At 40.0% G+C, this 11,055-nt stretch overlaps 1 pseudogene; it reads left to right on the top strand.

Moving 5' to 3' along the window:
* The first annotated feature begins 2,903 nt into the window (after positions 1–2,903).
* Positions 2,904–3,256, top strand: LOC118837138 (annotated as a pseudogene).
* Positions 3,257–11,055: the final 7,799 nt, after the last annotated feature.

Genomic DNA, 11,055 nt, shown 5'->3' with positions numbered 1-11,055 from the left:
GTTTAATATGATTGTACATGTACAGCCTATATCAGATTGCATGCCATCTTGGGGAGGAGGGAGGGAAGGGAGGGAGAAAAAAATTTGGAACTGAAAATCCTATAAAAATGAATATTGAAAACTATCTTTACATGTGATTGGAAAAAATAAAATGCTATCAACTGGAAGAAAAAAAGAAGTTGCTCTGGGTTTTTAGGGACCATGCTATGAAAGTTAAGGGGTAGCTAATAGAGCTGGTGGCTGTGAAAGTGAAGGGAATCTCTCTTGATCACAATGGGAACTGACAGGGGATAGCCAGGATCCCACCCCAGGGTCTCCAATCCAGAGCTTCTGGGTCCTGAGATTATAGTTCCTATGCATGCTACTGAGATGGAAGCCATGAGATAGGATGAGAGCAAAAGTGAAGAGAAGCCCTGGAACTTCCTGCCTGTGGTTTGAAAAAAAAAAAAAAGCCTACAATTATCTTCTTCCTGCTTCTGGGGGGAGGGGTGGGTGGGGCTTCTCTGCCAAAGAACTGGGGCAGTTGCATAAATTCAAACAAAAACCTGAGTTATTGCTGGAACAGTGACTCCTGGAGGCTTGGTCTAATGGAACCCAGGCTAAGTTGCTCTCCACAACTGATTTACTTGGACTTAGGGAGCTCTCTGAGGATTTACTACTACTACTACTACTACTACTACCACTACTACTACTACTACTACTACTACTACTACTACTGCCACTACTCCCACTCCCACTACTACTATTCCCACTACTACTAATCCTACTACTACTACTACTACCACCACCACTACTACCACTACTCTCATACCACTACTACTACTACTGCCACTACTACTAATCCTACTACTACCACTACTACCACTACTACTACTACTACTACTACTAACACTACCACTACTACTAATCTCACTACTACTACTACTACTACTACTACTAGCAATACCACTACTACAAATCCCACTACTACTACTACTCCCACTAATACTACTACTACCACTACCACTAGCACTACTACTACTACTCCCACTACTACCACTACTACTACTAGCACTACCACTACTAGTAATCCCACTACTACTACTACTATACCCGCTACTACTACTACTCCCACTACTACTACTCCCACTACTACTACTACTCCCACTACTACTACTACTACCACTACCACTACTACTACTACTACCACTAATCCCACTACTACTATTACTACTCCCACTACTACTACTACTACTACCACTACCACCACTACTACTACTACTACTACTACCACTACTACTACAACTACTACTATTATGTCAGCTAAATATATTATAGTCTTCAGACAAGAACCTCTGTCCCTTTTTTTAAGTGGCTGAGATGGGAAGTCATTCTCACCTGGGCCCAAAAAGATGCATTCCCATTGCAGCTGACTCCTCAAGTGGAATGAAGGAAGTGGGTGAAGAAATGGGTTTTATAGATTGGATTTATGCTCTCCTCCTCCACTACCACCACCACCCTTACCAGCTGCCATACTCTATGCCCAGCCTTCCCCAGGGACAATTAGATTTCCCTTTCTGGGTGGAGCCCCTCCACAATGGCTTCAGTCTTTGACTATGGGTCTCTTCTGCCATTAAACTATACAGATGTGGGCAGATCAGCTGGTGAATTTTGACCTGAAAGGTCAGGGAAGTTCAGTATGAGGACACTAGGGATCCTTCAGCCCCCACCCCAAGCCTAAAGCACATGCCCCATTTTGATCATCCAGGGGAGGCTACAGAGGGCAAACTATGGAGAAGAGGGGTATCATGGGCTCTTGGAAGTTAATATCTGGAAGTATCTTGGAAGTTAATATCATTCTTTTTCAGCAACCTCTGTTCAGAAAGTTATCCCAACCATCCCATGTAGTTAACACCAAAAAATTTCAGGTCCTGGAATAGGTAAAAGATAAAAAACAGATCTCTAGTGATGGGGATAAGAAAAATTGTAGTATTTCATTATACCAGTTCCCTTTACAATTAATCCTGTGTTGTCCAAGAGGAAGGTAGACGGTACTTGGTAGGTTATGGTGGACTATGGGGAGCTGAACAAAATCACCATGCCTGTTGTTACGTCTGTTTCTGACTTTATCAATGCTATGGACCAGATTAACCTAGGTCCAAGTGAGTGGTGTGGGGTCATCCACCTCACCAAAGCCTTCTTCTCCATTCCTGTGGCTGAGACAAGTCAGAAGCAGTTTGCTTTCCTAGGAAAAATTTCAATATACTTTCACTGTCTTTCCCCAGGGCTACTCACATTTTCTCTCATACTGCCACATTACTATAGGCATAAACCTGAAAGAACTCTCCCTTTCTGATGGCATTGATGTATACCACTATGTTGATAATTTAATACTGACTAGGCCTAATAAAGCCATAGTGGCTGAGGTCCTGGGTAGCCCATATAAAGAACAAAAGGTGGGAAATCCACCCTAAGAAAATCTAAGGTCCAACCCTCTCAATCAAGTTTGGAGAATTACAGTGGGTGGCAAAAACCTAGTGGAATCTCTGTACTGTTAAGGAATAAAACTACTGACATTTACTTCCTGCAATCTAAGGAGGAAGCCCAGAGAGACTCACTGGACTTTTCAGGTTTTAGAGAACCCTCATCCCCAACCTGGATATTTGATGGTCCCTATTTACCAAGTCCCTAGCCTCTTTCATATGGGGCCCAGAAAAGGTTACAGTCTGGCCCCTTAGGCCCTTCTAAACTTGCAAGGTCCATATTTCTGGAGGTCAACGTCCATAAACACCAGGCTGAGTAGAGCCTTTGGCACATACCAGGATGTGGTCTCAATAAGCAACTGTTGGGTTTCTGGTGCTTCAGGTTCCCCAAAGTGGCCACTCTCTATACCACTTTTGACAGCTGCACAGCTCTGCTACACCATGGCCAGCCAGTTACAAGGTATTCAGCAGCTGGGGCAGGCTGAGAAACACACACCAGAGGTTTCCCAAGCCCACAAAGGAAAGCACCAGAGACTGAAACAAGCCAAAGAAGAAGCCCAGGCTGAGACTAAACAATACTGACTGCAAAGAGGAGAAGCTGAGGCTTTTAAATAAGCAAATAAGCTGGCACACTTGGTTGTCATGGCAGTTGTAGCATTAAAGTAGAGAAGGAAACCCAGGAGATGTTCATCTACCAGAAGCAGCTCCAGGAGATCGGGAAGGAAATCCTGGAAAACCTATTGGCTTTTTTGTGTGCTATCCTTCCAGAAATCAACCAAAAAACTGCCACATAATGGATAGGAAAAAGGAAATAAATTCATTTTTCATAAATTGGTGGTTCAGTTGCCCTGCTATAGAATGCAAAGCATTAGCCAGGCTGCAATGATGTTCTTGTGTTGAGACTTTAAATTATCTCCATATAGTTTTCGATGTAGTAATTCAAACTTCTTAGAGACTAGAGAATATAACTGCATACAAAGTGAAAGCTCCAAAGATTTAATATTCTTGAATTTTATTTCATACTAACTCATTAAGTGAGTATAGCTTTTCTTTGCCTTTTAGCTGGTAAGCAAAAGAATGCTACTCTGCTTTTCTGAGTGGTCTTAGTGAAGAAGAAAGTACCTTAAAGAAAGAAATTGCAGTTCTATGTAGCTTTCTCAAGGGTTTTTCATGATTGTAAACATAAATGAGGCCTTGAGAAATAATGGGCATCCTTAAAGTAGCCCCATCTAAATTTTGAATTTGTCTTTATGGAAGAGATCCTGCTTACTGCTCAGAAACTTAAGAATACCAACTTACATTTAGTACACAGATGGTAACTTGAAAGGAAAGACTATTTAACATAAGTGCTCCTTAGTTGCATCTTTTCCTCTGGCTCACACATTTTTTAAGAACAAATAGTCCAGAAGAATGAAGCCAAGATGGTGGTGATAGGATGGAATATAGATGAGCTCCTCTCTACAAACTACTCTAGACAGATCTAGAAAATGCACCAGGTCAAATCCTGATGGGGGGGAGGGAAGGGGGAGAGATCGACTAAAAGTCATACAAGTCCAGATCAGCATAGACAGGGAGGTCTTTGGACACTGGAGAGATCTGTCCAGGAGTACTCTAGTGCACAGGGGAAAGCAGTACATTAGAGAAAGAAGAGGTCTCAGATCTATGCTGAGGTATCCTCAGACCCAAACCAGGGCAGTGCCATGGAGCAGGTGCCAACTGGCAGCTTTGTTACCCACTAGCCAGCCTTAGGTTGAAGATCCAGGTAGGGAAGACTTGAACAGTGTAAGGAGAAAGGAAGAAGTTCAGAAGCCAGGAGCAGCAGCAGCAGCAACAACATTGGTGTGGCTCAAGCAAGGTCTCACTTCCAAACTCTAGCCCAACTGGCTGGGGAAAACCAGGGCAAGAATCCCAAACCAAAGGGAAGCTGCCCCTCTGAACCAACAAAACGTTCCAGCTGGCTGATAGGGGATGAGTCCAGTAGTAGCCTACTCTTGCGCAGACACAAATGAGAGGAGCAACAATCAGATTTTGCCCTATTTCAGATCACTTTGGGAACACTGAAAAATTACAGGTCCCCAGACTGTCCCTGAGATCCTGAAATAACACACCACCCTAAAAAAGCAGCAGCAGGACCAGACCAGACTTTCCAAAAGTGTCATAGAACCCAGCCCTAACATCAAGTCCGTGGAAGAGTGGGCAAACAAAAAGAACCCTACCATGATGAGCTATTGTGGTAGCAGAAACCTTAAGATACAAACGCAGAAAAGAATGACTCCAAAAAAATCTACAAACCTTGTCTCAGAGAAGAACACACCTTGGGCACGAATTAATTAAGAGATTAATTAAGAGTAAAATTAAGAGATTAAGCAAGAGTTTAAAAAAATTAGAAAATCTTTTTATAAATGGAATGAGAGCACTTGATGAAAAAATTGGAAAATAAATGATAGCTAAAGAAGAAATAATTGGAAAGGAAATTAACAACTTGGCACAAGAAACATAAAACCTTGCTCAAGCAACAAAATCGCTGAAAATTCAAAAGGACCAAATAGAAGCTGATGACTACATGAGTCAATAAGAAATATTAAAACAAGGTCAAATGCTAAAAAAAATAGGAAAAAAAATATGTTATCTCATAGCAAAAACAACTGATCTGGAAAATAGATCAGGGGAAAAAATTTTTAAGAATCATTGGACTATCTTAATACCATGACCAAAAAAAAGAAAGAAAAGAAAATAGACATCTTGTTTCAAAAGAACTTTAAAAAAAACTACTCAGATTGCTTAGAACCACAGAAGAAAGTAGAAATAGAGGGAATCCACTGGTCACCTCCTGAAAAAAAAAAACAGAATGAAAACTCTCAAGAATATCACAGTCAAAATCCAGAGCTTCCAGGTCAAAAAAAAAAATAGTGCAAGCAGCCAGAAAAAAAAAAAAGAATTGAAGTATTGATGACTGACAGTCAGACATGATTTAGCAGCCACAAATGTAAAGAAACAGAGAACTTGGAATAAGATATTCCAGGAGGCAAAGGATATGGGATTACAACCAAGAATAACTTACCCATCAAAACTGAGTATAATGACACAGGGAGGAAGAAATGGATCTTTAATGACATAGAAGACTTCCAAACATTCCTGATGAAAAGAGCAGAACTGTGGAAAAACTTGAAGTTCAAATACAGGAGTGAAGATAAGTATAATAAGGTAAACATGAATGAACAAGAATAAAAGACTATATACAAGGATAAACTGATTTCATTCAAATATGAGGAGATGATATTGTCCCCTCTGAACCCTATACTCATCAGGACTCATAGAGGGAGTCTAATTAGACAGGACTTGGGAGTGGTTCTATTCTTTCTTGATGATCTTAAGCAAAAGGATGGAAACAGAGGGGAAGAAGGATACATGTGGGAGTGGGGGAAGGAAAAGAAAGGTTAGGGAAAGTTTTTCACAAAATGAGGATGAATTAGTAGACCTCTATACAAATAAGGAAGAGGCAGTAGGAGGGGAGTGGCTGACCATCAAAAAAAAAAAGAAGAAATACATACACAGAATTAGGTAGAGAAATAGATTTCACCTAATAGTGAAATAGGAGGAAAAGGGGAAAATGGGATAGCGGGGTTTAGAGGAAGGTTAGATTAAGGGTGGGGTTGTTGTTCCTGTTGTTCTTGTTGAGTCATTTCAGTCATGTCTGACTCTTCATGACCCCATTTGGGATTTTCTTGGCAAAGATACTGGAGTGGTTTGCCATTTCCTTCTCAAGCTCATTTTATGGATGAGGAAACTGAGGCAAACAGGGTTAAGTGACTTGCTCAGGGTGTTACACAGCTATTAAGTGTCAGAGGCCAGATTTGAACTCAGAAAGATAAGTCTTTCTGACTCCAGACTTGGAGCTCTATCCATTGTACCACCTAGCTGCCCATTAAGGAATGGATTAGTCCTATGCAAAACAAATTATAAGGATGTGCAAAAAACATGTATAGCTCTTTTTGAGGTGGCAAAGAGTGGGAATCTGAGGGGGTACCCATAAATTGAGGAATGGATGAATAAGTTATGGCATACAAATGTGATGAAATATTCTTATGCTGATCTCTTTTCAGAGGACTAATGACAAAACCATGCTACCTAACTCCTGATGGAGAGATAGAAGACTAAGTATGAGACAAATATTTTTTGGTACATGGCCAATATAGAAATTTGTTTTAATTGACATACATGTATATAACCGGTTTTGTTTTACTTGTATTTGCAATGGGAGTGGGTGAGTGGTGGGAGACTGAGAAATCTAGGATGATCCTAGGATCTAGGATGATTAAAAGAAAACATATTGGGGGGTGGGGGGAGAAAACTGGGTAACTCTGTTCAACGCAATGACCAACCATAATTTCTGAATACTTCTGATGAAACATGCTGTCTACCTCCTCACAGACTGCTGATGGGCACAGAATGCAGATTGGGACATTTTTTAAACATGGCCAATGAGAAATTTTGTTTTACTTCTCTATACATGCTTGTAAGAGGGGTGTTGTTTTTCTGGCTTTCTCGAGGTAGGGAGGAGAGGGAGGTAGGAGGGAGAAAAAGCTGATCTTTAAAAGTGAAGTAAAATGTAGTTATTTTTAAAAAATAGTCTTACTACTCCACCCCAACCTCACCCTTTAATTCAGCTATTTTATAGCACGTTACTTGAGAAATTTATAGTCCCCAGAGTCTTTAGAAAATGTGTTTTGTGGGCACCTTAGGAGAGAAAATAGTTTTTCCTAACATTAAGTAACACGTTAGTCTATTTGCCTTTTCTCGGGAGTGCCTCATGGTACTGACTTTTGGTATCTTGTTTAATTTGTAAAGTGGTTTCTTTTCTAGTGTGCTGGGTGTCTCAAGTCTGCAGCAGCCTCATACCATTCTGCACTACCTTATGTACCAAGCTCGGAAGCTGATAAAATATTTATTGAACTTCTACTTCATGTTCAGTGTTGTGTTGGGTACAATGAGGCAGGTACTCAGGTTATAGAAAAAAAGGAGGAGGGGGGAGGTGAAGGGGGAGGGAGAGGAGGAGAGAGAGGGAGAGGGAGAGGAAGAGGAAGAGGGGAAGGGAAAGGGGGAGAGGAAGAGGGGAAGGAAAAGGAGGAGGGGAAGAAGGAGGGGGAGGGGGAGGAAGACCAAAAACAAGAAGATACCAGCCAACCCTCAAAGAACTCTTAGTCTGCTCCTTTGCTGTGGTTAAGCTTTTTAATTGAAGGAAGTTTTGAATCACAACCTCACATTTCATCTTCCTCATGCTAGGGATGAGCTAGTTACCGCATTAGTAGCATCTTCACAAATCTCAGGACTTTCAGAATTATCACTGGTGCAACTCTTTAAACTTGGGACCCCGAAGTTTGTTGATAACTTTAGATTTGCCCTCAAGTATTCATTTTCTTGTTTTTCTGTTGGGAGCTCATCTAGATAACCCTTTCTAGCTCTGTGATTCCTAGGTCATACCCTTGAATGTTGTTGTGCTAAGTGTTGTATAGATCTGCCCCAGAGTCCATTAAAGTAACTATGCTATAATTTTGTCAGTAGGATGGAAATAGGTCCTGGACCTATGTTTTTACTGAAATAGGGAAGTCTCAGCACCTACAAATGCCAGTCAGCATCATCTCTGTGACTAAGAATCTTAGTCTATTTGCCAGTGGTTTTACCACCCTCCCTCCCCAACACTAGGTCTGTGGGAATTGTTTGAGCCATCAAGCTATCTTCACTTCAATGCTCAGAGCTCCCCGGCCACTCTCTAGGACTATAAACAGTAAACAAAATTCATAGGTAAAAGGAGTTTGCACGCAGCAAGTCCCTAAACTTAGGAAATTACAGTTTTAAGTTTAAAGAACGGATTTGCCAAGTACTTTCTTCACAATATGCTTATGGTATTAAGTAATATAATTATTAATATAAATCCCACTTTGCAGGTGGGCAAAATGAAGCTTGCAGAAGTTAAGTAATTTGCTAACATCCACACAGCTGGTAAGTAGCAAACCCAGAACTCCAAATGTGGCGCTCTTTCTATTATGTGATGCTCTCTCGAGCCTTATAAAAACCTCTTGAAGATATTCAGCAACTAAAAATCCTGAAATTCCTCAAGATTTTATATATACAGTCTATAGACAAACTCCCAAACAAAGTAGGCCCCAAGATTTCAGACAAGAGATGATCAAGGAGGAAAAAAACAATAGGAAGAGACACTATCTTTGATATTCTTTTTTTTTTTTCCAGTGAGGCAATCAGGATTAAGTGATTTGCCCAAGGTCATCCAACTAGTAAGTATTTAGTGTCTAAGACCAGAAGTGAACTCAGTTCCTCCTAACCCCAGGGCCCGTGCTCTGTCTACTGCGCCACCTAGCTGCCCCTCAGGACAGACTATGAAGAAGAAGCTAAGGGAGAGAAGATAAAAACTCTGAACTCTAAGCTGTCCAAAGAAAAACCTTCCAGAAATAGATTGAGTTATTATGGAGTACAAAGGGAACCATAGGTGAAGGAAATAGATTCCTGGTTCCAGAGGAGCATGGTTGTACATTATGAGAATTAGATACTCTCCTGGCTCTGATCCTACCCCTCTACCCACTTCTCCATTGACCTCTTGTCCTCTTTTTTAACTAGTAGAGAAGCCACTGTCCGGGGCCTTCTTCCCTTTTCTCCCTCTACTCTCTCTTGGCACCTTCATCAGCTCATACGGATAAAATCATCATCTCTAGGTTAATGGCTCCCAGATCATATCCAAACCTAGTTTCTCTTCTGAGCTCAACTTGCTCATCACCAGATGCCTATTAGATGTTTTGAACTTGATATCCCATTGGCATCTCAAACTCAATATGCTAAAAACTGGACTCATTATGTTTCAAATCTGCCTTGCGCATTTCTGTCAAAGGCACATCATTCCAATCTGTATCATCTATGAATCCATTCATCATCCAGTAAGTTGTTGACAACATATATGTACATATATAACACATACGTGTACACATGTAACATACACACACGTAGTCTTCTAAATTCAGAAAAAACAAGAGGGCAAGGGATAGGGAGATACACACATACACACACACACATACACACACATATATCATACACACATACACACATGTATTCTTCCAAATTCAGGAAGAAACAAGAGGGCAAGGGGATAAGGTGGGAGGAGAAGAAAAGGGAGGGATCCTTGGAGGGGGGTGGGGAGCAGGTTAAGGAATAGGAGGGCAAGGTAGTCTGTAGAAGTAAAGCAGAGGAATGAGGAAAGATAGGAATACAATGAGAAGGACAGTGAGGAAAAATAGGAAGAAGGAAAATATACAATAAGTAATTATAGTTTAGAATGCGAATTGGATGAATTTACCCATAAAATGGAAATTGATAGCAGACTAAAAATTTAAATTCAACAATATATTGCTTTTAGGAAATGCTATAAAAATGAGAAATACACACAAACATAAAATAAAGGTCAGTAGTAGAATTTATTAAGTAAAAAAAGGAGGGGTAGTAATCATGATCTCAAAGTCAAAGATAAAATAGATTTAATCAAAAGAGAAAAATAGGTCAATTGCATTATGGGTCAGTCCTGTTATTCAATATTGTTTTAGTCCATTTAAAATAACTATACAATATGAAAAACCTGAGAGTATACCTGCCAAAACAGGCACAGGAACTATACAAATATAAACACAAAATACCTTTTATACAAATAAAGTTAGATCTAAATAATTGAAATAGTATTTATTGTTCATGCATAGGTAAAGCCAATATAAAAAAATGACAATTTTACCTAACTCATCTATTTATGTAATGCCAGCCCAATTAAATTACTAAAAAAATCTTACCTAGTTAGAAAAAATAATAACAGGGTTCATTTGAAAGAGCAGAGAGTCAGGAACTTCAAGGAAATCAGGAGAAAAAGATCTGAAATTCAGAACCAGATTGAGTAGTATCAGACCTTAAACCATATTATAATGTGAGAGCATTGTTGAAGTATAAAATGAATAATTTTGATTATTTTAAATTAAAATTTTCCTTGTATAAATAAAACCTCAACATCTCTCTCATAGACACCACTGTAGTTCAAGCCCATCTCAACTTTCACCTGTACCATTGAAATATAGTCTCCTAACTGGATTTTCAGCCTCAAGTCTCTCCTTACTCCAAGCCATTCTTCATACTACTGTAAAAATGATTTCTCTAAAGCACAGATTCCCTACTCAAGAAACTCTGTTCAGTCATTTTCCAATCATGTCTGACTCTTCATTTGGGGTTTTCTTGACAAAGGTGCTGGAGTGGGTTGCCTTTTATTCCTCCAGCTCATTTTACAAATGAGGAAACTGAGGCAAATAGGGTTAAGTGACTTGCCCAGGGTCACATAGCTACTAAGATTCTGAGACCAAATTAGAACTCAGGAAGACAGTCTTTCTGACTTCAAGCCTAGCACTCTATTGACTGTGCCATTTTGCTGCCCCCAATAAACTTGAGTAGGTCCCTATTACCTCTAGGATTTTAAAATTTTCCTATTGGCTCCATCCGACCTTTTCAAGTTCATTATACATTATGACCCTTCATGCACTCTTCAGCTGAGCCA

This window comes from Trichosurus vulpecula, chromosome 2 (genome assembly GCF_011100635.1).
Source record: "Trichosurus vulpecula isolate mTriVul1 chromosome 2, mTriVul1.pri, whole genome shotgun sequence".
NCBI lineage: Eukaryota > Metazoa > Chordata > Mammalia > Diprotodontia > Phalangeridae > Trichosurus > Trichosurus vulpecula.
Note: the sequence above shows the minus strand (reverse complement) of the source record. Positions and strands in the feature narration are given on the sequence as shown.